General features: G+C 43.6%; 1 long non-coding RNA gene across 1 annotated transcript; it reads left to right on the forward strand.

Moving 5' to 3' along the window:
* The first annotated feature begins 42 nt into the window (after positions 1–42).
* Positions 43–25,298, forward strand: LOC137544889 (uncharacterized). Its single transcript, XR_011025933.1, has 3 exons — positions 43–122; positions 8,641–8,800; positions 25,086–25,298. It is a non-coding gene; the product is annotated as an uncharacterized lncRNA (long non-coding RNA).
* Positions 25,299–26,313: the final 1,015 nt, after the last annotated feature.

Here is a 26,313-nt window from a genome sequence, read left to right on the forward strand (position 1 = left end):
GCTGCAGCACTTTCTTCTGACGCGATCTTTCTGTTCCCGCTCGCACATTCGACATGCAACAGAAACGACACCTTCAAGATTTTCTTTTCGTCTAGTATTTAAAAAAAAGATGCGGTCTTTTTGTTAGTATATGTTTTTTATTGATTATTTTTTATCAGTGATATTTAAATATATTTATTTTATTGGAAACATGTCATTTTATTAAAGGGTAATTAACTACTTATTACTAAAATAGGAAGAAAACAAAATTCTGGCAAATTCTGAGAAGGATTAGTACTGTATATTCATATGTTGGTGTCATGCTATGTGTCATGTCAGGGTCACCGTTAAAGAAAGTAGTTACACATATTTTAGCGCCTGTCTAGTTGAGGGGAACACACTGGAAACCTCATAGATCAAATGGCCTATGATAGAGTGACCAGATTTTTGTGGGTCCAACCTGGGACGGTGGGGGGGGGGGGGGGGAGGTAGGGTTGCCAGGTCGGCTGATGGAGAAAACCGGACAGGGGGTGGAGTTAGGGGCGGAGTCAGAAGCGCACTTTTATGTAGAGTGGGCTAAGCAATGGGCTTTTTAAAAAAAAAATTTATAGTATTTATATCGCACTGACATCTTCTGCAGCACATTACAGAGTACATAGCCTTGTCACTAACTGTCCTCACCAGTAGTACTGGTCCAGTGCACATAAGAGACAGTTTTTCACCAGTAACTGCACATAAGAGACAGCTTTTCACCAGTAAATGCACATTATAAGAGACACCTTTTCGCCAGTAAATGCACATAATAAGAGACAGCTTTTCCCCAGTAAATGCACAAGAGACAGCTTTTCACCAGTAAATGCACAAGAGACAGCTTTTCACCAGTAAATGCACATAATAAGACACAGCTTTTCACCAGTAAATGCACATAATAAGAGACAGCTTTTCACCAGTAAATGCACAAAAGAGACAGCTTTTCACCACTAAATGCACATAATGACAAACAGCCAGTGTTCCCAGTATATGTAGCCAGGAATATATGTGCCCAGTATATGTAGCCAGGGGGTATATATGTCCCAGTATATGTAGGCAGGGGTGTAAATGTCCCAGTATATGTAGCCAGGGGGTATATGTGCCCAGAATAGGTAGCCAGGGGGTATATGTGCCCAGAATAGGTAGCCAGGAGCTATATGTGCCCAGAATAGGTAGCCAGGGGCTATATGTGCCCAGAATAGGTAGTCAGGGGCTATATGTGCCCAGAATAGGTAGCCAGGGGCTATATGTGCCCAGAATAGGTAGCCAGGGGCTATATGTGCCCGGAATAGGTAGCCAGGGGCTATATGTGCCCGGAATAGGTAGCCAGGGGGTATATGTGCCCAGAATAGGTAGCCAGGGGCTATATGTGCCCAGAATAGGTAGCCAGGGGGTATATGTGCCCGGAATAGGTAGCCAGGGGCTATATGTGCCCAGAATAGGTAGCCAGGTGCCCCCCGCCCCCCCCCCCCCCCCGCAGGAGGAGAACAGTGCAGCAGAGAGAGAGCTGGGAGCAGCGGTGGAGAAGGGGGGCAATCTCCCCCCCCTTCCCTCACCTTAGGGTGCTCTCTCTCCCCCGCTGTCTCCTCCAATATGATGTGCAGGCTGGCGGGTGGCTGCGGGCGGAACTTACCTCTGTGTCGCAGGCGCCGGAAGTTCGGGTCCCGCAGCCGCTGAGATTCGACTCAAAAAAGATCTGGATCAAAGATTCGAATCATTCATGAGCCGGACAACACTATTCAGACTGATTAGTGTTGTCCGGCTCATGAATGATCCGGATCTTTGATCCGGATCTTTTTTGAGTCGAATCTCAGCGGCTGCAGGACCCGAACTTCCGGCGCTGGAGCAACACAGAGGTAAGTTCCGCCTGCAGCCACTCGCCAGCCTGCACATCATCCTGGAGGAGACAGCGGGGGAGAGAGAGCACCCTAAGGTGAGGGAAGGGGGGGGGGGAGATTGCCCCCCTTCTCCACCGCTGCTCCCAGCTCTCTCTCTGCTGCGCTGTTCTCCTCCTGCGCTGCGGGGGGCTCTAAACCGGACAACTTAATTGTCCGGTTTAGCATGCCTTTTTGCACCAGACACAGCGCACAAAAACCGGACTGTCCGGTGTAAAACCGGACACCTGGCAACCCTAGGGGGAGGCGATGGGCAACATGTCTGTACAACATAAACGCAATGCGGGAAACATGTCAACATAAAATAAATGCAATGCGGGCAACATGTCAGTACAAAATAAACGCAATGTGGGCAACATGTCAGTACAAAATAAACGCAATGCGGGCAACATGTCAGCACAAAATAAACGCAATGCGAGCAACATGTCAGTATAAAATAAATGCAATGCGGGCAACATGTCAGTACAAAATAAACGCAATGTGGACAACATGTCAGTACAAAATAAACGCAATGCGGACAGACATGTCAGTACAAAATAAACGCAATGCGGGAAACATGTCAGTATAAAATAAATGCAATGCGGGCAACATGTCAGTACAAAATAAACGCAATGTGGACAACATGTCAGTACAAAATAAACGCAATGTGGGCAACATGTCAGTACAAAATAAACGCAATGCGGGCAAACATTTCACCAGAAAATAAACGTAATACGGGCAAACATTTCACCAGAAAAAAAAACGCAATGCGGGCAAACATTTCACCAGAAAAAAAACACAATGCGGCCAAACATTTCACCAGAAAAAAAACACAATGCGGCCAAACATTTCACAGAAAAAAAACGCAATGCGGGCAAACATTTCACCAGAAGATAAACGCAATGCGGGCAAACATTTCACCAGAAAAAAAACGCAATGCGGGCAAACATTTCACCAGAAAATAAACGCAATGCGGGCAAACATTTCACCAGAAAAAAACGCAATGCGGGCAAACATATATTTATTTTATTGGAAACATGTCATTTTATTAAAGGGTAATTAACTAATTATTACTAAAATAGAAAGAATACAAAACTCTGGCAAATTCTGAGAAGGATTAGTACTGTATATTCATATGTTGGTGTCATGCTATGTGTCATGTCAGGGTCACCGTTAAAGAAAGTAGTTACACATATTTTAGCGCCTGTCTAGTTGAGGGGAACACACTGGAAACCTCATAGACCAATGGCCTATGATAGAGTGACCAGATTTTTGTGGGTCCAACCTGGGACGGTGGGGGGGGGGGGGAGGCGATGGGCAACATGTCTGCACAACATAAACGCAATGCGGGAAACATGTTAACATAAATTAAATGCAATGCGGGCAACATGTCAGTACAAAATAAACGCAATGCGGGCAACATGTCAGCACAAAGTAAACGCAATGCGGGCAACATGTCAGTATAAAATAAATGCAATGCGGGCAACATGTCAGTACAAAATAAACGCAATGTGGACAACATGTCAGTACAAAATACACGCAATGCGGGCAGACATGTCAGTACAAAAGAAACGCAATGCGGGAAACATGTCAGTATAAAATAAATGCAATGTGGGCAACATGTCAGTACAAAATAAACGCAATGTGGGCAACATGTCAGTACAAAATAAACGCAATGTGGGCAAACATGTCAGTACAAAATAAACGCAATGTGGGCAAACATGTCAGTACAAAATAAACGCAATGCGGGCAAACATTTCACCAGAAAAAAAACGCAATGCGGGCAAACATTTCACCAGAAAATAAACGCAATGCGGGCAAATATTTCACCAGAAAAAAAAACGCAATGCGGGCAAACATTTCACCAGAAAAAAAACACAATGCGGCCAAACATTTCACCAGAAAAAAAACACAATGCGGGCAAACATTTCACCAGAAAAAAACGCAATGCGGGCAAACATTTCACCAGAAGATAAACGCAATGCGGGCAAACATTTCACCAGAAAAAAAACGCAATGCGGGCAAACATTTCACCAGAAAATAAACGCAATGCGGATGAATAGAAAGGTTAAAGATAAAATGAAGAGGAAAAAGAATGCCTATAAGGTCTTAAAACAGGAGGGGACAGAGGCTGCACTAAGCAATTATAAGGAGTGCAATAAAAATTGTAAAAAAGAAATTAGGCAGGCAAAGATTGAAGCTGAAAAACAAATCGCTAAGGATATCAAATCTAACCCAAAAAAGTTTTACAAGTACATTAACTCTAAAAAAAGAAAGGTTGACTGTATAGGACTCCTAAAGGATGAGGATGGGAACTCAATGGTGGATGACCAAGGTAAGGCAGAGTTATTAAATGCTTTCTTTGCTTCTGTCTTCACAAAAGAAACAGCACTGTTGCAAACTACAGAGGCGGAAGAGTCTCAATCTTCTAACTGTAATATTAAATACTTAACGCAGGAAGAAGTGAAGGCAAGACTAAATAAATTAAAAATAGACAAGGCACCTGGCCCGGATGGCATGCATCCTCGGGTCCTAAGGGAATTAAGTTCAGTTATAGATAAACCCCTTTATCTTATCTTTTGTGACTCTCTTGCAACTGGCAGAGTCCCAGTGGATTGGCGTACAGCCCACGTTTTCCCATTATTTAAGAAGGGCAAAAAATCTGATCCAGGAAATTATAGACCTGTAAGTTTAACATCAGTTGTATGCAAACTATTTGAGGGGTTACTAAGAGATACTATACATGACTTCATAGTAGAAAATAATCTCATTTCTCAGCATCAACATGGGTTCACTAAAGACAGGTCCTGTTTGACTAACATGCTCAGCTTTTATGAGGTAGTGAATGCTAATATGGATATTGGGAATGCTGTAGATGTGATATACTTGGACTTTGCAAAGGCCTTCGACACTGTTCCCCACAAAAGTCTGGTGCAAAAGTTGAGGATGCAAGGACTGGGGAAGAGTCTGTGTTCATGGATAGGGAACTGGCTAATGGACAGAAAACAAAGAGTTGTGGTCAATGGATCATACTCAAAATGGGAGACTGTTAGCAGTGGGGTCCCACAGGGGTCTGTTCTGGGTCCAGTGCTCTTCAATTTATTTATTAATGACCTAGTAGATGCAGTAGTGAGCAATGTTGCTATTTTTGCAGATGATACAAAATTGTGCAGAATCATTAACTCTCAGGAAGATAGTGTCATATTGCAACAGGATCTGGATAGGATGGCTATATGGGCACATACATGGCAGATGAAATTCAATGTTGACAAATGTAAGGTCATGCATTTTGGACGTACTAATGGTCTAGCACCATACAAAATAAATGGGATACAGTTGGGGACATCAAACTTGGAGAAGGACTTAGGAGTACTCATTGACAACAAGTTAAATAATCGTACTCAATGCCAAGCAGCTGCAGCTAAAGCTAACAAAATTTTGGGATGCATTAAAAGGGAAATAAAAACTCGAGATGCTAGCATAATATTGCCCCTGTTTAACTCTCTAGTAAGGCCACATCTGGAATATGGAATTCAGTTCTGGGCACCACATTACAAAAAAGATATTGCAGTTTTAGAGCAGGTGCAGAGACGAGCAACAAAATTGATGCGTGGGATGGAAGGTCTCACTTATCGAGAAAGGTTAGATAAACTGGGTTTATTTAGTCTAGAGAAAAGACGCCTTAGAGGGGATCTAATTAACATGTATAAATACATCAGAGGGCAATATAATACCTTGGCGGATGAGCTTTTTGTCCCTAGGCCTTCTCAAAGGACTAGAGGACATGATCTGCGCATGGAGGAAAAACGTTTTAGCCATTTATTTAGGAAAGGGTTCTTTACAGTAAGAGTGATTAAGATGTGGAATGCATTGCCACAGGAAGTCGTTATGGCAAACTCTATACCTGCATTTAAAGGGGGCTTAGATGCTTTCCTTGCGTTGAAAGACATCCATGGCTACAATTACTAGGTAATGCCTAATGATGTTGATCCAGGGATTTTATCTGATTGCCATCTGGAGTCGGGAAGGAATTTTTCCCTTTAGGGGCTAATTGGACCATGCCTTGTAAGGGTTTTTTCGCCTTCCTCTGGATCAACAGGGATATGTGAGGGAGCAGGCTGGTGTTGTACTTTATACTGGTTGAACTCGATGGACGTATGTCTTTTTTCAACCAAAATAACTATGTAACTATGTAACAAACATTTCACCAGGAAAAAAACGTAATGGGAGCACATTTGACCTGGAAAAAGGATTTACTTACCTGGCAGAAGTCTCTGGCCTCTGGCGCGCTGCTCCCAGGACCACCTTCCTCCTGATCTTCTCTCCCGCGCTGACAGGGCTACGGCAAGATGGCGCCCGAAGCCCTGTACTGGAGACACAAATAGTCTCCAGTACAGGGCTTCGGCAGCCATCTTACCGTAGCCCTGCTCGCCGGCCGGTGTCAAAACCCCGGAAGACCATGGAGGTTGGAGCGGGGCTGCGGGCAATGAACTGGCACGGCGTCTATAGACGCCACTGCCAGTTCATGAGGAGAGTGGCCAGAGTCCCGAGGCCGGGACGTCCCGCTGCTGAAAGCGGGACGTTTCCTGGGACCTCATGCTGCCTGGGACAGCGGACCCCGAATCCGGGACGCGTCCCGGGCAATCCGGGACGTCTGGTCACTCTACCTATGAGGTCGTGTCCAGTCATTTGTAAGAAATAGCAAGGGCACCCTGGAGGAAATGCTAAATTGCACACCAGGGCCTTCGACCACTGGGATTTGGACACAGCTTTAGTTTCAGCTACCCTCTTCTCTACTGCAACTTAACTAAACCAAATTTGGTTGGTGATAGTGTTTCCTGTTGTGTCCCCAATCTCTTACAAACTAGTGGTCGCGATCATATTGACGTGAGCAGGAGCCGTGGGTCGGATGAAAATAAAAATCACTTGTTCTGACTCTCTTTTGGAGGAACAGTCCCTATTTTTTACCTAATCCCTCCTTTGTCCTCGTTCACATTATGTAACGCAGATGGCCTTGCATTCAGAATGTAACGTATGCAATCCCATGCCATCTGCTTTGCCATATGTTGCACTGCTGAACCCATTCACTACAGTGTTTTTTTGTGCAGCAGTGTAAAATCACATCGCACAGTGCATAAAGTCTGAATGTTACTATATTTTTTAAAGCGGAATATAACCCTGCATTTCAACTTTGCTCTAAAATATTATTTACAGCATATTATATGCAAGAAGCATTTTTTTTTACTAGACCAGCATTGGAAGGGTTAAACAAAGAGGTTTACAGTTCCGTGGAGAGATATGCAGAAGTTCAGATTGTTACATTCTATTTAGTTATATGTATCTATTGATAAATGTTACACACTCTTTGGCTGTCCTCCAAGCTCCTTCTCAGTCAGAGAGAGTGAGTCACATTCAACACTTAGATACATTTATGTAAACAAAATGTATCTATTTCAGCTTCAGATGCGTCTGCAGAAATCTCCAGGAACTTTAAAGCCCTGTGTAACCCTTCCAATGCTGGTCTAGTAAAAAAAAAAAATGCTGGTTGCATATAATATACTGTAAATAATGTTTTAGAGCAAAGTTGAAATGCAGGGTTATATTCCGCTTTAATGTTTGTTTTTCAAAGCTTTAAAATAAACCTTTTTTTTAAAAAAAAGATAGCTGTGCCTTTGGGATTGTCGGGAAGCAGGGACGTAACTATAGACCCTGCAAGGGATGCAGCTGCAGGGGGGCCCATAAACTGCATGGGGCCCCATGGGGGAAGAAGGTTCTTCTCCCTGTCCTGAGAGACTGACAACTAAGGGCAGAGAGAGAAAAAACAATCTGCTCTCTGCTCAATTGTTTTAATGACTGCATCTGCTCAGCCACTGATAAGAAATCATACAAAGGTTTGCAGATAAAGATTTGTAGACAGTCCCTATTCATTGTGCAGCAGGCTCTTGTGTACAACGCCCTCCCGCCAACCTCTCTACCCTCCCCAAGTGCTTTGTACAGTAGTGATGCTGGAGGAGTCTGTAGAGCCATTTCTGCTCCATCAGAGGATAGAGTGAGTGTAATAAGCTGAGGCTGGGAGCACACTCGTCTGTCAGTTTTCTTTATGCATTTTCTGCACACCATGTGTGTCTGTATGTGTGAAAACATGCATGTTTTATCACAGAAGCTAATGTAATTGGTAGAGACAATGCCTGCAACGCTTCACTACTGTCTGTTTCTATCTGCATGGGGAAAACACATTCAAGTGTGCACTAGCCAATTGAACAACATTTGTTCTCAGTTTACCTGTGCAGAAAGCGAGGGGAGCATCCAAAGTTTCGCAGGGGGGCCCAGTGATTTTTAGTTACACCCCTGTTAGACAGCGCTGCGTATGCACTTCTGATGGTCTTGCGTGACACGCGTCATTAAAAGGCCGCCGCCTCGTTGACGTTACTGTGCACATTTCGGCAATGTATGAATGAGACCTTACTCCTTTGCTTTTGTTTCTGTCCCAGTTTCATATTCTATATAGAGGCTTGTATATAAATCATATTATTTAACTACTGTATTGTTTTCGCATTGCAAGCAACCTACATTTTTGCATTTATTATTTTAACATGCTATTGTTATACGCAAAAAATTTGGAAGTATACTTTACTTTACAAATCACCATAACGGTACTGTACTAAATATTACACAGCAGTAACAAGTGGTGAGGGACACAAATTCAATTTGTTATATTGGGGAAATGAGGCTAATTTAATGTCTTACTCTTTCACAGGGACAATTGAGAGGATATTTTCTCACTGAGATACTTCTCAGAAAAAGCATTGCTTCTGCTCACTTTGTGAACACACAAGAAAAGAAAACATTTCGTAGTGATGCACCTGCCAGGAGTAAAGATGTCATCACCTGTGATAAAATTAAGATTGTAAATCAGGGTGAGAAAATATTTTACAATGTGCAAATTTTGATTAAATAATTTATAAATAAATATTGTAAATATTGTAAAATTGTACATCGTTGGAAACGGTCGTTCGTACTAGGCTTGACATGCGCATTTCACTATTTCTCTGTGAAACTGCTCATTTTTATGCGCAGGCGCAATAGTTGCTTTACATGATGTAACGTTCGTTCTAACGATCAGATCGTTACACACCTTTTAAAACTATCTTTACTTAGGTCGTTCTTTCATCAATTAAAAGTTCGTTCGTCGTTCTCAACGAACGATCGTTGTCGCATGTGTGTACGTAGCATAAGATAGGCACATATGTATGTTCTTGCTGGATCTGTGTCCAGTTTGAGTCCAGAGCAGGTGCACTTCCACCGTAGGCTTTCTATGGGAGATGCAGCATGTGCTATCCAGAAAAATTGTGTAAGTCGGATTTTTTCATTGAGTTTACTGGAACAGTTCTAACGAATCCATTCTGGTGGGCATTTTGAACAGGAAATATCTCTCCCCTGTGTTTACCTCTGAGATAACGACAAATATTGTTGTTAATCTCAGGGGGCCACAGGGGTATGGGAGGGGGGGGGGGGGCACAGAGCGGTGGTGTGGAGACACAGAGGCAGAGAACATACCTCTGTGTCCCATCTGCCCCCCAAAAAACACATCTTTAAACAATACCAGTTGCCTGTCAGTCCTGCTGATCCTGTGTCTGTAATGCTTTTAGCCATAAACCCTGAACAAGCATATGCAGGTCAGGTAATCTGTCTCAGATGACTCAGATTTTACTGGATTAGCCATATGCTCATTCCAGGGTTTTTACTCTATGTATGCCAGGACTGCCATGCAACTGGCATTGCTTACAAGGACATAAACATGGCAGCCTCCATATCACTCTCACCACGGGTTCCCTTTAGTAACATAGGGCCTGTCGACTGTCAGTTTTTGTAATCCATTGGGCCCCCTTCAAGCAATTGATATAGAGTACCAAAACCTACCCAAGACAGGTGCAGTATGCAGGAGGTACAAGCAGGAAAACGGAAGAGTTTGTTAATGATTACTACCCCTCGCATGATTGGCCGGCCAGATGTGATGTTGGCGCTTCCTCCCCCTGCAGCCGGTCTGCACGATGATTGGTGCGAATGGAGGATGTAAGCGTTGTGAATGAGCGAGACAAGCCACGCCCCTCTGACGAAGCCAGAAGCCGACGAAACTGCGTTAGGGAGCCGCTCTCTTTCATGGGCCGCCACGCCGCCACATAGCAGTGCATTACGGAGGCGACGTTAGATCCATCTGCCACCCGTTCGGTGGCCCGTGCGGACAGGCTTACCATCTTGCCGATCCCTGCACCCTTCCGTGTCCCAAGCCGATACATCTGCACATCATGGGTGAACAACATCATGCTTCATAACATTGGACTCTGCTCCTCTGCCGGATATACTGACCCTGTGAACATACTAGTTGAACTGGTCTCAACGAGGATTGGGTGAGATACTTATATACAATCCACTACCTGCTTGCTATGCGCTCTGAGCACGGCTGAACTAACATGCCAGATATGATGTACAGGGAGATCCTGTCTGCCACTTGTTGTTTGGGAGCTGCTTTGCTGATATTAAGGTGGTAACCTGCCGTATGCTTGCTGTGAACTTTCACTGTTGCTTACCTGTTCATAGGCTTTCGCTGCTGCAAACGCTGCATACAATTACATGTGGATTGATTGCTTCTCACCCGGAATATTGCTCTAACCTATTGAAATATCAAGGTTCTAAAGAGGATTGAAGAGCAGAATGTCCACCAACAATTATTTGTCTAACAAGGACAATATTCGCTTCTCCAATAATCCCATGTATGTTTGTATGGTGCACTGGTGTTTGGTTTGTATGTGTGGCGGGGTGGCCATCCCATGCGCTTTTAATTTGTATACCCTTTAGAAATTTTGTAGTATTAATAAAGAAATAGTTTGTATTTTCTCAAATTTAGCTATGGTTGCTTATTTTCAAATCATGACACATATGTCAGCCCTACTGAACCACTTAAAAAATTGAGTAAACATGGGAATCATAGGCGTTTCAGAAACACGGCTAATAGTGTTCTAGTGGGCCTTAGCCCTTTGACAGATGCAATGGTAAGGCCTCTTTTCCACAAATAGGTGAAGGCGGTGAATTCCCCACCTAACAGCTGCTCCTGTTCACTGGCCTGGAGCTTGCTAAATCTCGGCACGAACCGTGGACATTCAGCCCCCCCCATGAAGTTGCATCTGAGCATGGCGGATGCCATCTTAATTGTGTAATGCCGCCACGTGTCACATGTGACATTCACAGTGTTACCAAACACTGCTATTCACCTGCATGTAATTGCAGCCAAATGGTGTTCTTGGGCAGCAGCTGGGAGGCTGAACTGCCCAACAATGGCACAGTTCAACCTTCTGTGGAAAAGAGACCTTAAAGGCAGCCATACACTGGTCGATGTGCCATCAGATCGACCAGCTGACAGATCCCTATCTGATCGAATCTGATCAGATAGGGATCGTATGGCTGCCTTTACTGCAAACAGATTGTGAATCGATTTCAGCCTGAAACCGATCACAATCTGTTCAGCTGCTCCTGCCGCCTGTCCCCCCCCGTATACATTACCTGATGCGGGCTCCCGGGCGTCTTCTCTGCATCTTCTCAGCGCTGCACCCGCTCCATCCCGGCGCTTCCTGTGTCACTCCGTGACCAGGAAGTTCAAATAGAGCGCCCTCTATTTGAACTTCCTGGGTCACTGCAGTGACCCAGGAAGCGCCGGGATGGAGCGGGTGCAGCGCTGAGAAGATGCAGAGAAGACGCCCGGGAGCCCGCATCAGGTAATGTATTTTTCATCGGATCGGCCGCCGCTAGCGACGCGCACTTAACCGCGGGCGATCGAGGGTAATTTCCCGCACGGCGCGATCGACGGACCGATCCGATTTCGGGAGGAAATCGGATCGTCGGCGGCGTTTACCGCGAACGATTGGCAGCAGATTTGATCCCAGGATCGAATCTGCTGTCGAAACGGCCGGGAATCGGGCCAGTGTATGGCCACCTTAAGTTTGGTTTTAGGTATTGTAAAGAAGGTTAGTATTGTAATAAATCTTTGTTGGTTGCTTTGGGCAACAACACTACACCTTCATTCGGCACCATATCACAGGAAGTGTGATAAGTCGACTCTCATCACAGAAACAGCATAGGAGATAGAACTTCTTAGACGTCGTCAAAGTTTCAGGAGTTTATTCAGTAAAGAGATATGCAGATGCTTATCTCTACATGTTCGTTACACCTCAGCGAAGCAATTGGTCTGTAGTAAGTCCTCTTTGCGTTACAGGCTCTTGGTCCATTCCTTTTTAATGGCAACCAGGCTTTCTCTTATGTTACATCTATACTACGTTGCTTTTAGGCCTATATACAGCATACAGTTAGATAAGATGACAAGACATTACAAAAAGAGTAGAAAGTGGAAGTCATCAGCCAGAAGTCAGAAGAAGCAGTCGCCCCCAGGGAGCTCGTTAGCTCTTCCTATACTAACTCTAAAGAGTTAAATGTGACATCATCTGAGCAGGGACGGATCAATACCTCATCGCCTGCTATTGGCTGATAAGACCCCGTGATATCATGACAAGCACAGTCTTTACTGCGCATGGCCTGGAAAATTCCATGTTCCAGGGACCTGACTTAATCTAAAAAGAACATTGCTTACCTTTAGGAAATATGAAAACACTCGATGTTTACAGAACAAGACTGCCTCCCTGTCTGTACATCTTAGCCTTGTACCGTCCGAATCACACTGTTCTTCAGTGCTTCTATAAATGCTCCTCAAAGGTATACTCTGCAAATGAAGTCTTTTAACTAAACTCAGTTAAAGTAACTGAGGTCTACGAATTCATATAATACTTAAATTCTAACAAGTATAAGACAGGGGTGTCCAAACTTTTTAGGCCAAAGGACTAATCGCTGTCCTTGAGAGTTCTATGGAGCCAAACTAGCTAAATTGAAGAGACTCAGAGATGAGTCTTACTGCTGTTTTTTTTACTTACCCGGGGCTTCCTCAAGCCCCATAAGCATGGATGTATCCCTCATCGTCCTCCAGCAGTCCTCCATTCAGCTGCAGTCAACTCCTGGTACGTGGATCAGTCCTACTCAGTCTGACTGAGTGACGCCAGCCGGGGTGGTCCACGCATGCGCAGAAGGTCCACCGCTAACGTCACTGAACCACTTACTAGGGAAAATTGCGGCTGAACCGAGGCGCTGAGGAGGACGGCGAGGGACACTTTCATGCTTATGGGGCTGGAGGAAGCCCCAGGTAAGTAAAAAAACAACAGGAAGACTAAGCTCAGAGTCTCTTTAAACACAATTTTTGCTGATTGCTGTAAGTACACTGTGCCTGCGACATTTTGTCAAATAAACCATGTCCATGGGAAATAACCCATATACCTTGTGCAGTAAGCACAGTGGTGGCTGCTAATTAATGGCTGTTACTGCTGCTGGCCCCTGCACCAAAGCTACGGAGTGTGGGCCGCATGGAATTAACAAATGTAGAGAGCTTTAGGGGCCACCAGAAACGAATCCGCAGGCCGCATTTGGCCCTCGGGCCAAACTTTGTACATGACTGGTATAAGACATTGTAGTAAGGGACAGCATTGGGTAACTTTGCACATCCTGAATTAATATTTACTGTTAAGTAACATTGAATTGACAGCACCCAAAGGTATCAAGACAAAACACCTGCGTCCAAAGCTACTGTACCAATACAGTATATTTAAAAATCAGTCCTTTGAGGCTGAAAGGATGGAACTTTGACATGGATGAAAGTTGCACGTTGCCATGGAAGCACTTGGAAACACCATCCACATTTACGCCTTGGGATCTAACATTCTTTATTATTTGCAACAACAAAGGAAAGCGTGTACTGAGAAAGACGTTATTATAAGACTTGTAAAAATCCTTTAAGGCTGGCATTGAGTCAGAATAACAGCTATCCAAACAGAATGACTTTACAATTGTGTAAGGTTTTCTGTGGGTTATGCTCTAAGCAGAATCAGATGTGAGAGCTGCAGAAGCCATGAGAACCTCTAGGTGGCACCCAAATAACAAATACTCAGCATTACTCTCAGGTGATAAATACATAGTGAAAACGTGAAGGAAATATTTGTCAGGAACGTGGCAACAAGGCTTTTTAGATTTCAAACACATAAAAAGGCAGAGCAATAAAGTTATAAGTAGATAATATTTACCATGCAGTGTTAAATAGGATTATAAACATTGCATTCCACTACTAAGAGCGCCCGTGGGACCAGTGAGGAAAATAGTTTATTCAGCAGAATGCCTGGATAGAAATTGTTTCCATAAGTTGGGCTGAGGAAGTGGAAGTGTATTGTGACCCCCTATTCAAAGTCACAACAAGCCATTGCTAAGGTGGTGCTGCGGCTGCTGTGCAGCTGTAGGGTGTCCATAGATATATTTGTTTACATTTATCGATTTATTGATTCTTTTTTATGCAACTAAAGCTTTTATGGCCTTGATTTATTCAACAAGGTGAAAGTACTGTGCACAGACACCCCACACTGTGTCTTCATTCGTCTCACCCTGCTACCGCTCGAATTCCGGGCAGCGTTACTTACTATAATAGTGATAATCCGAACACTGAGTCCTATCGGACTCAAAGCGCTCAAGAGCTGCAGCCACTAAGGGTGCACTCAAGGGGGCAGCTTGCAGTGTTAGAAAGTCTAGGCTGGATTTGAGCCCTGGTCTACCATGTTCAAGGACGAGCCCCCAATGCAAAGCGGCAGAAGTGGTCACAATGATACAGGGGGGACACAGATGGGGGGGGGGTCAATACATTGCAAAGTGAAAGGTTGTAGAAGAGAGAGTTTAGGGAATGATTTATATTTTCCATGTAATTTGCTCATGTTGTTTGATCTACAGTGAGCCGGCACATCATCATCTTTACTACCGACAAACATAGAAAAAAAATAGACAACACCAACTGCCATTATCTATGACCACACCCACTAGCAATGCGATAGGCTGAAAGTTTGTTTTTTTTATAGCTATACATATGCACAGAGGGAGATGTTGCTTGCTTCGCAGATTGAAACAGCTGTTAATTCCCCACAATGCAACAAGGCTCATGGAAAAGAAACTTCATGATCTAGGTCCTGACATCACACTGTGGGAGGGGTTTCACCACAAGATCAGCTGCACAGATGCCCTGCCCCCCCCCCCCCCCCCCCCCGAAAATCTATGTGAGAAAAGATATTTCTCGTGGGAAAGGGCTACCGATTGGGATAAAGTTAAAACCTTGGTTACATTTCCTTTTTAATCCGGACAGTTTTCTGGAAAATGTCGTTTCTTCAGTGTTTTCCATTTTAGTAACAGACCCAATATACTATAGCAGCTACCTGCTATTAACAGCAGTACAGCATGCTAAATTAGAAACGACTCTATCATGTTTAATACACTGTCAGAATTCTCAGAGGAAAGAATCTAAGAGGGCCAAGAAGGGCAGAGACCACCCAATCACCCTTCTAAAGCCAATGAGGACCAGCAAAATAAACAAAGCTATACTTCAGCTTTCTCAACTGCCTCAAAATATAAAAAGAAAACACATGCATCAAGCAGAATTATGAAAAGAACATAAACACTGACTTTGATGTTATGAAATGTGATGAACACGCAGTACGGTGATTTTATGTAAAAATATGGAGAGATGCTACATAGAACAGCAAGATCAACATCAGTAGGGTTCTGGAGCACTAGGAGTATTTATATGAGAAGAAATCCTTTAGTTTATAAGTACGGCACAGTATGCTGCATTCCATCTCTTCTGATCAAGCTTGGAGTAGAACTTTTTTTTCTTTGCATTGCATAGAGTGAAAAAGGGCTTTAGACTCCCTCTTGGGGCTGTTGTGCTGTCCTGTTAGAGAGATTCCTGTTACTCCCTGTTACTGTGTGAAATGATCGCAGGTAAATCTTTCCTGTGGCAAAACAGACCAGGGAGGGTCTGAGGTAAAATGGGGCAAAAAATTAATATTGTACCAAGAGTAAAATTGCGACCTCTAAAGACCTTGACTTGTTCAGCCCTTGAGGCTGCTTACACACTAAGACGTTACAGGCGCACGTTAGTGCAGCCTGTAACGCTCCCCCAACATACAGCAATGTAACACAAGTGGGCTGTTCACACAGCCCACGTTGCGTTACATGTAACGCTGCACGTTCTCCCGAAAGTGCAGCATGCTACGGCGTTACAGCGGCTTAAGCCGCGTTAGACTGTTTGCACATGCTCAGTCAGGTTGGGGAGGAGCAGAGAGCGGCCAGGCACATGGCTTATTAATATTCACTGCACGTTGTGACGTACAGTGTTTACTTCCTGGTGCGGCCTCTCTGTGCGGCGATTGGCCGGCGGGACCACGTGATGCCGCATGCGTCCAAGAGTACGCATCACGGACGCCAGAGTGAGCTGCACAACGCGGCTCACTCTGACGTCCACATCGAAGTGCACCAGGCCTTGCGTTAGGTGCACGTTATGCGTCCTTAACGTAGCACCTAACGCAACGTCTTGGTGTGTAACTAGCCTAAAAGGAACCTGAAGTGAGAGGGATATGGAAGCTGCCATTTTTATTTCCTTTTAAACAACACCAGTAGCCTGGCAGTCCTGCTGATCTCTTTGGCTGCAGTAGTATCTGAATCACACACCAGAAACAAGCATGCAGTTAACTCAGTCAGACTTCAGTCAGAAACACCTGATCGGCGTGCTTGTTCAGGGTCAATAGCTAAAAGTATTAGAGACAGAGAATCAGCAGGACAGCCAGGAATGTGCATTGTTTAAAAGGAAATAAATATGGCAGCCCCTAAATTCCTCTCACTTCCGTTGTCCTTTAGGGAACCTAGAGCCCTAGGCAATTGCCCAGCTTGAAACTATGGAATCACCGGTCCTGATAAAGACAGTATTAAAAAGCCTTTTTAATAGTGTAGCAAAGAAGTTAGAACCAAAACAGTAAATGTCGGCCTTGGAGGGTCCGGGGAGGTTTGGCCAACCCATAGGCACCTATGTTAATAGCGAACAAAAATGGAAATGGCAAACTGCCCAAATTTCTATTCATAGCCGCTATTACGAGGCACCCAAACTTCCTCAGGGACCAAAATCTATCATATATATCAGCGAAAGCAGACAGATTTGCGGCTGAGGGTGTGTGTGATTAGGGTTAGTTATCAGTGTGGTGGGGGGGAGTCGGTTAGGGTTAGGTGTCATGGGGGGAGGTTGGTTAGGGTTAGGTATCAGTGGGGGGGGGGTTTGGTTAGGGTTAGGTATCGGTGGGGGGGCGGGGTCGGTTAGGGTTAGGTATCAGTGTCGGGGGGGGGAGTCGGTTAGAGTTAGGTATCGGTGAGGGGGAGTCGGCTAGGGTTAGGCATCAGTGGAGGGGGTTGGTTAGAGTTAGGCATTGGTAGAGGGAGGGCTTGTGTGAAAATTATTAGGTTTTGCAATAGTAAATTATTGGTATTATTATTTAGTATTTATATAGCGCTTCCATCTTTCTCAGCTCTGTACAAAGTATATATTGTCTTGTCACTAATTGTCCCTCAGAGGGGTTCACAATCTAAATCTCTACCATAGTCATATGTATGTACTGTATGTGTCGTAGTCTAGTGTATGTATCGTAATCTAGGGCCAATTTTAGGTGGAAGCCATTTAACTTATCTGTATGGTTTTTGGGATGTCGTAGGAAACCGGATTGCCCAGAGGAAACCCACGCAGACATAGGGAGAATATACAAACTCTGTGCACATAGAGCCCTGGCTGGGGTTTGAGCCGGGGACCCAGCGCTGCAAGGCAAGACTCCTATCCACTATGCCACCATGCTGCCCTGTAATATTTACCTATATTTTGGTAAAATGTGCCTTTATTTTACTACCGTAATTACCACTGCTCAATAGTATACCTGTCATTTTACCGATATTCTATTAGTGGCTATTTCCAGCCCTCAAGTATCCTTGGTGCCCATTTTGCATGTACGTGTGTTATTTTGAAGGCTTTCTCTCGCTTCACTCATTTGTCACTGATGACAATTGAGCTGTAAAAAAAAAAGTTCTAAAATGTTTCAGTTACACATTTGTGATGCTGACTTGTTGAACAAGACTTGTCTGAGTGTCAGTCAGTTAATGACCATGATGTAACGGACTGATGCACATATGACACCGTGTGACCTTGTAAGAAGGCCACTGATAATTGTTCATGTTTATATGCCAATAAAAACATTGGACATGCCAAGAAATGTGAACATACCAGCTGCTTCACTGCTTAGTCTGGCAATACTGATACATAATATATATAATCAGTAATTAGTTGCTAATGATTACCAGTGTGGTTGGGTATTATTTCCTTTGGCTTATGTCCTTTTATCTAGCATAATGGGCAATATGTGAGATGGGACTCATGTTGGACACCACCCATACTAACTCTGCATGGCTGAATCTAAAGCTTGCACATACATTTCTGATGGAGGATTTTATATGACTAGCTTCATTGATTATCACTTGGAATGTTTCTACTTGCATTTTGAACCAGAAGTCTTTAAAACACTGCTATAACCAGCATTCTGTAAATGCCTGTAAAGGTTTGGATCGTTGTTTTGGCACTTGTGTTGTTTTTCCATATGTACAATTTTGAAGTCATGGGCTCGTGAATCCAGCATGTGTTTTTGATTTGCGTGTGGCCACCCTTCATTCAAGAATTGGTTCCTAATCACCATATAACAACCATTCACTTATGCTGTTTTTGTAAAAAAAATATATATATTATTAAACTCTCTGTATGTAACATGCTCTCTACTTTGTCCATTGAGCTACTTTGTTTGTGGATAATTCTAGTATGTGTGTGATACTCACTATGTTCCAGAACTAGTTGCCCAGTAGTGATGACCTCGAATTTCGCCTACTAGTAATTTTGATGCAAAATTCAGAATTACAATGCATAATCGTTATGTGGAATTTCAGACTAGGTATTGCAAAATTAATTTCACATGTAATTGTAATTATGATCTGTAATTTCTTAAAGGATACCCGAAGTGACATGTGACATGATGAGATAGACATGGGTATGTACAGTGCCTAGCACACAAATAACTATGCTGTGTTCCTTTTTTTCTTTCTATGCCTGAAAGAGTTAAATATCAGGTATGTAAGTGGCTGACTCTTTCCCGTCTCAGAGAGGAAGTGACTACAGTGTGACCCTCACGGATAAGAAATTTCCCCTTTTAACTCTTTCTTGCTCTCAGAAGCCATTTTCGTCTGTGTTTTTTAGTTGGAGTTTCTTATCAGTGAGGGTCACACTGTAGTCACTTCCTGTCTGAGTCAGGACTGAGTCAGCCACTTGCATACGTGATATTTAACTCTTTCAGGCAGAGAAAGAAAAAAAGGAACACAGCATAGTTATTTGTGTGCTAGGCACTGTACATACACATGTTTATCTTATCATGTCATATGACACTTCGGGTATCCTTTAACCACTTGACGCCCACAGTGCTAACCCCCCTTGAAGACCAGGCCATTTTTTGCAGTACTGGGCTAAGCAGGCTTTTCAGCCTCCTGCACAGCCCAGCGATCGGACTCACCTCCTTTTTTTGTCCCTAAGGGGACATGCCGCCGGAGGGGTCCGGTCGCTGCAGGACTTTGTTTATTTTTATTTTTTTGCTGAAGCCTCTTAGAGGCTCTCTCTCTCTCTGTCCCCCCTCCCTCCCCTTCCTCCCTCCCCTCCGTCATCTGATTTGGAGCAGGACGGCGATCCGTCCTGTTCCGCCTCTCATAGGCATCAGCCTATGAGAGGACGGCGCTCCCCGGCCAATCAGAGGCCGGGGATCGCCGATCTCATACAGCGCTGCCGGGGAATGCGCTGTACGCATGTAAACAAAGGGGATTTCTTTCCTCTTTCATTTACAAACAGCCAGCTAGCCGCGATCGGCGGCTAGCAGGCTAATCACGGAACTCCGTTCCGTGAAGTGGCAGGGAACGATCGCGTATGCGCGCGGACATTCCCGGGAAAGCTGCAGCCCCAGGACTTGACGCCAATCGGCGTTAGGTGGTCCTGGGGCTGCCGCATGGCCACGCCCATTGGTGGTAGGCGGTCCCCAGGAGGTTAATGATGTGTAATTTTGAAAAAAAAAACTCATTTCCATAGAATTTAATGCATTTATGCAAAAAAGTGTTTTCTCATGTCCAAAAATTTGTTTTCTTATGCCTCATAGACTCCAATGCATTTGTGCAAAAATTACGTGAAATGAAGATTACCCACATAATTGTAATTAGGATTAGAATCGCTATTGTTAAAATGATGCAGAATGTAATGAAACTGAAATTAGGATAAACACTTCTGCCCGGCAAACGTATGGCTGAATGTGTACATTGAAAAAGGGTGCTGTGGTAATTTAAAGATGAACTGTAACCGAAGATTAAACTTCATCCCAATAAGTAGCTGATATCCCTTTTCCCACAAGAAATCTTTACCTTTTCTCAACTAGATGATCGGGGAGCCTGCATGGCTGATATTATGGTGAAACCCCTCCCACAGTGTGATGTCAGGACCTAGGCCCGGACAGTTTCCTGTCTGTAAGCCTTGTTGCATTGTGGGAAATAATGGCTTTTTTCAACTGCCAAGCAACCAGTATCTCCCTCTGTGCATATCTATAAAAACAAACTTTTAGGGCTGGGGCACACCGAGCGGGTTTTCAGGCGTTTTTGCAGCCACTTGCGGATATGCTAGGGTAATGTATTTCAATGGGGTGGGTCACACCAGAGCAGGAGGCGTTTTGCAGAAACGTATACTCCCGGGGTGAGGCATTTTTTGGATTGCGGAGGCGTTTCTGCCTCAATGTTAAGTATAGGAAAAACGCAAACCGCTCTCAAAAACGGCAGATCAGAGCAGTTTGCCAGGTGGTTTTGTTACAGAAGCTGTTCAGTAACAGCTTTACTGTAACAATATATGAAATATGGTACAATGAAATCCGCAGCAGCAATCCGCAAAACGCTAGCAAAACGCCTCATAAAAATAAAAAAAGCGTTTAAAAATCTGGTAGCATTTTGCGGATCTGCTAGCGGGTTTTGGTGTGCATCGGGCCTTAGAGTCCTTTTATACGTAATCAGTTGGTACGCGTTTTTTTTTCTTCTTTTCCATAACCATGCATTATGAAAAATATTTCAGTTAAAATGCATATAGTGTGAACTGAGCCATAGGGAAACATGGGCATTACTTTGAAAATCAGTTGTCCTTTCAGTTATAACTGAGAGCAACAGATTAAGTATAAAAGCAAGCTTAAAGGGAACCTGAAGCAAGGAAAATGATTTAAAATAAACACATGATGTAGCTGCAAATGAATATTACATACTAACCTCACCATCCGTTCCTCTCAGGAGCTCACCATTTTCTTCTTACAGTGATCCCCTCCGGTTCTGACAATATTTTGTCAGAACTGAAATATACCAGTTGTTGTCAGTTATATAGCAGCAGCAGTCAGTTACAACTGAATGTGCAAGGTAATGTCCATGCTTCCCTATGGCTCAAGTGGGTGATATTACAGTTTCACAGTGTGCTGACCAGGAAGCTGTTATGGGATAATGGCCATTTTTAAAATGGAGGATAGAGAATTCCATTGATCACAGTGGACAAATGGGACGCGGGAGAGGAGGAGAAAGAGATTGAGGAGTAGACTACACAGGAGGTAAGTATGACCTGTGTATGGTTATTTTGACTTTTTATTTTCAGTTCAGGTTCTCTTTAAGGCCCCATTAACACAAAATATTTCAGTTAAAACGCATATAGTGTGAACTGTGCCATTGGGAAACATGGGCATTACCATACAATTTTTTAAATACCTTTTCAATTCAAGAATAGCAATCATTTTTTCTGACTGATTGTAACAATTCAAAAATCTGACCAATGGACCACACACCTATGTTCAATTGTTCCCCAATCATGAATAACATAATTGAAAGCTCAGAAAAAAATTGATTGGATTTGTACATCAAGTAATTGCCAATCTATCACAAACGATACAATTCTTGATAAAGTTGGTCTGAAATTTCCAGCCTGTTCAATCTCCAAAAACCGAAAAAAAAAAACAGGAAATTTGATCGGATTTTTTGATCTAAAACAGCTCTCGATTTTTCGGGACAACCGATCAAAATTATCGAATTGGTGAAAAATTGGCTCTCTTAATTGTATGTTGTGTGGCCACCTTTAGCCTGTTGCAACGTTAGTGGGTGTGGTTATAGATTATGGCAGTTGGTGCTGTCTGTTTTTTTCATGTCTGCCAGTAGTAAAGGTGATTATGTGCAGGTTGATTGTGAATCAAACAATATGAGCAGATTACATGGCAAATATAAGTAATTTCTTGATCTCTATTCTATTTTTTAACTTCTCACTTTGCAATGTATCTATTCATTCATGCTTCCTAATTATGATAATTATTGGGTGCAGCCGGCAGCCAAATTACCCCCTAGGTGTCAACATAGCAGCAATTAACATTATGGTCTGTGCGGTGCCTATTCTACCTGCTTCAGGGTTGAACTGTGTGGCAAATGTGCAGTACATCCGTCCTTGTAAAGGATATGATGGATGGTTTTATTTATACACTCACCTAAAGGATTATTAGGAACACCTGTTCAATTTCTCATTAACCTCCTTGCCGGTTCAATTCCTCCGGCAAGGAGGCAGCGCTGGAGGTTTTTTTTAGTTTTTTTTTTTTTAAATCATGTAGCGAGCCGAGGGCTCGCTACATGATAGCCGCTGAGCGGCGGCATCCCCCCACCCACTCCGATCGCCTTCGGCGATCAGAGTATGCAGGAAATCCCGATGAGAACGGGATTTCCTGCAGGGCTTCCCCGGTCGCCATGGCGACGGGGCCGGATGACGTCACCGACGTCATGGACGTCGGGACGTCATAGGGAATCCCGATCCGCCCCTCAACGCTGCCTGGCACTGATTGGCCAGGCAGCGCAGGGGTCTGGGGCGGGGGGGAGCGGCTCGGCGCGGCGGATCGGCGGTGAGCGGCGGCGATCGGAAGTTACAAGCAGCTAGCAAAGTGCTAGCTGCTTGTAACAAAAAAAAAATTATGCAAATCGGCCCAGTGGGGCCTGAGCAATCCTCCTGCGCAGGTTACCCCGAACTGAGTTCGGGATAACCGGCAAGGAGGTTAATTCAGTTATCTAATCAACCAATCACATGGCAGTTGCTTCAATGCATTTAGGGGTGTGGTCCTGGTCAAGGCAATCTCCTGAACTCCAAACTGAATGTCAGAATGGGAAAGAAAGGTGATTTAAGCAATTTTGAGCATGGCATGGTTGTTGGTGCCAAAGGGTCCGGTGTGAGTATTTCACAATCTGCTCAGTTACTGGGATTTTCACGCACAACCATTTCTAGGGTTTACAAAGAATGGTGTGAAAAGGGAAAAACATCCAGTATGCGGCAGTCCTGTGGGCGAAAATGCCTTGTTGATGCTAGAGGTCAGAGGAAAGTGGGCAGACTGATTCAAGCTGATAGAAGAGCAACGTTGACTGAAATAACCACTCGTTACAACCGAGGTATGCAGCAAAGCATTTGTGAAGCAACAACACGCACAACCTTGGGGTGGATGGGCTACAACAGCAGAAGACCCCACCGGGTACCACTCATCTCCACTACAAATAGGAAAAAGAGGCTACAATTTGCACAAGCTCACCAAAATTGGACAGTTGAAGACTGCAAAAATGTTGCCTGGTCTTATGAGTCTCGATAGAGTCAGAATTTGGCGTAAACAGAATGAGAACATGGATCCATCATACCTTGTTACCACCATTGTGCAGGCTGGTGGTGTTGGTGCTGGTGTAATGGTGTGGGGGATGTTTCTTGGCACACTTGAGGCCCCTTAGTGCCAATTGGGCATCGTTTAAATGCCCCGGGCTACCTGAGCATTGTTTATGACCATGTCCATCCCTTCATGACCACCATGTACCCATCCTCTAATGGCTACTTCCAGCAGGATAATGCACCATGTTACAAAGCTCGAATCATTTCAAATTGGTTTCTTGAACATGACAATGAGTTCACTGTACTAAAATGGCCCCACAGTCACCAGATCTCAACCCAATAGAGCATCTTTGGGATTTGATGGAACAGGAGCTGCGTGCTCTGGATATGCATCCCACAAATCTCCATCAACTGCAAGACGCTATCCTATCAATATGGGCCAACATTTCTAAAGAATGCTTTCAGCACCTTGTTGAATCAATGCCACATAGAATTAAGGCAGTTCTGAAGGCAAAAAGGGGTCAAACACCGTATTAGTATGGTGTTCCTAATAATAATTTAGGTGAGTGTAAATGAGGGAACAGTCACACTATGAGTTCACTATTGGATGGCAACATTTCAATTAAAATTACACACACAATGCATAAGTTACTTGTATAGCGTACATTATGCTATTTGTCTATCACATTACTCCAAATCTGTTCAATGGGACATATTACATCTCTGCATTTGCCAACACACCACTGCATACAATTTTGTGGACTTAGTACATTTCTATAGTGACATATAGGCTGTGCATTTGTATCAGTTTTAAAACAAGGGGTCCTCCTTCAACTACTATATTGGCATTTATTTGGTGCTATGCTAGTATTGATTACAGCCATACATGTTGTGAATAGTAGTAATCATTAACTAACTGTTCCTCTCCCCTGCTTACAACTTTATGTAACTGCGGCTGGCCCTGGCAGGTTTTTGTGTTCCATGTCAGCTATATATAGAGAGCTTGAGGGGACCCAATGTAAAACTCGCACTGGGGTCAATAGTTCCTTAGGTACACCACTGGGGTCAGCATTAGGCATTACTGGTGCTTTGAGTCCGCCAGGAGAAAAGCGCAATATAAATGTTCTGTGTTTGTCTGTGTTTGTACTAAGGAATACAAGCTTGTGAGGGTGGTACAGTTAGTTAGGCATGAGGAAGGGGTTTCCGATCCATTAAGGATAAAGTTCCGGTTAAGAATTAGAAGTAGAAGTTGAATGTTAGACTGACATAAGAGAAGAGCTAAAAAGCCCACAAAAGTGCTATCACTAAGATGACAGCAAAATATCAGTAACTACACCTGATTCTAACTATTGCGTCAGCATCCATATGAACAAGCCTGCAAAATGTATAGGGGGAGGGCTTTCTCTGTTATGCAGTCCAGTGAGGTGGAATGAATGAACTTGTAGTGTATAAGTAACTGCTCTGCATAATTGTTTTTGTTTCTGCAGATAATTCATTTTTCTTTGCATTGATGGCAGCCAGATGCCATTATCTCCCTATAACCTGTTTCTGAACATTGACTACTATGAAGGTGTCGAGGACAGGCTAAAGTTATCGTGTGGTTGACGTAGTCAAGTGGTTGGTCTGCATCCATTAGCATCCACTGGCACCTTTGATGTAAGTCACTGCAGCGAGACAAAATAAACATTCTAAGCATTTCATTTCTTCTGCTGGTTTTAGTGTGCCTAAACAGTGCTGCCAACTTTAATACATTTTACATTTTTTTTATTGTTTTGGGTTATTGTAAGTACATTTACATAGCCATTGGGGCCTAGACAAAGAAAGTATACATCAGTGAATGGTAGTTCCAGTTGTGACAGGTTACACGTCTTTAATGGCTCCATTTATTAAGCCGTACACTGTACAAATGTTAGCTATTAGTTCATGTCAACAATGACAGAGTTAAATTAGGCTTTGTCTATTGCGTACCAACAGGATATTTCCTTCCCTATAGTCCCTGTGTACAGCCTAAATACCGTACTATGAGATTCCTAAGCAAATAGAGGAAGGGCGTATTTGTCTTTTGATTTTAATTTATATTTAACTTGTTAGATTTAAATTTAGATGTTATATTTAGATGCTATTTGGTTGTTTATTTTTACTCTTTAGATAAAGCCTACGGTCTAGTTAATTTCTGTATCTTCCTTAGAAACACTGGGACAATAACTTGGTGGTGGTAATTTGCCGCAGAGTACAAAGAGCTCTGCAGTTTTTTATACAAGATCGGTCCTTACAAGATGAACTAAAGTCAGCCTTGTATCCAGAAAAATCAGAATTCTAAAAATACTTATAACCCTACCAGTGTAAGGATGATATTGGCCACAATTCACTAAGCTTATCACCTGTCTTTAATAATGATTCTGAGCTGTTTTTACTGTTATCACCATGGTGATAAATCATTTAGTATTCACTAAGCAATTTACCTCAGGCAAACCTTAAAATAAGGATTCTGTACTTAAAGCAGAACTGAAATAAAAAAAAAAACAACAAAGTGTTTGACTTACCTGGGGCGTCTGCCAGCCCCTTGCAGCCTTCCTAGTCCACACCGGTCCTCCACGATCCTCCATGATCCTCCATTCTCCCACCGCCAGCTACTTTTGGTTCATTCGACTCGGCAACTGCGCCTGCGCGCCCTGGGCCACTTGTATCTTTCTCCACAATAGTGTCTTGCGCTAT

This window comes from Hyperolius riggenbachi, chromosome 2 (assembly GCF_040937935.1).
Source record: "Hyperolius riggenbachi isolate aHypRig1 chromosome 2, aHypRig1.pri, whole genome shotgun sequence".
Lineage (NCBI taxonomy): Eukaryota > Metazoa > Chordata > Amphibia > Anura > Hyperoliidae > Hyperolius > Hyperolius riggenbachi.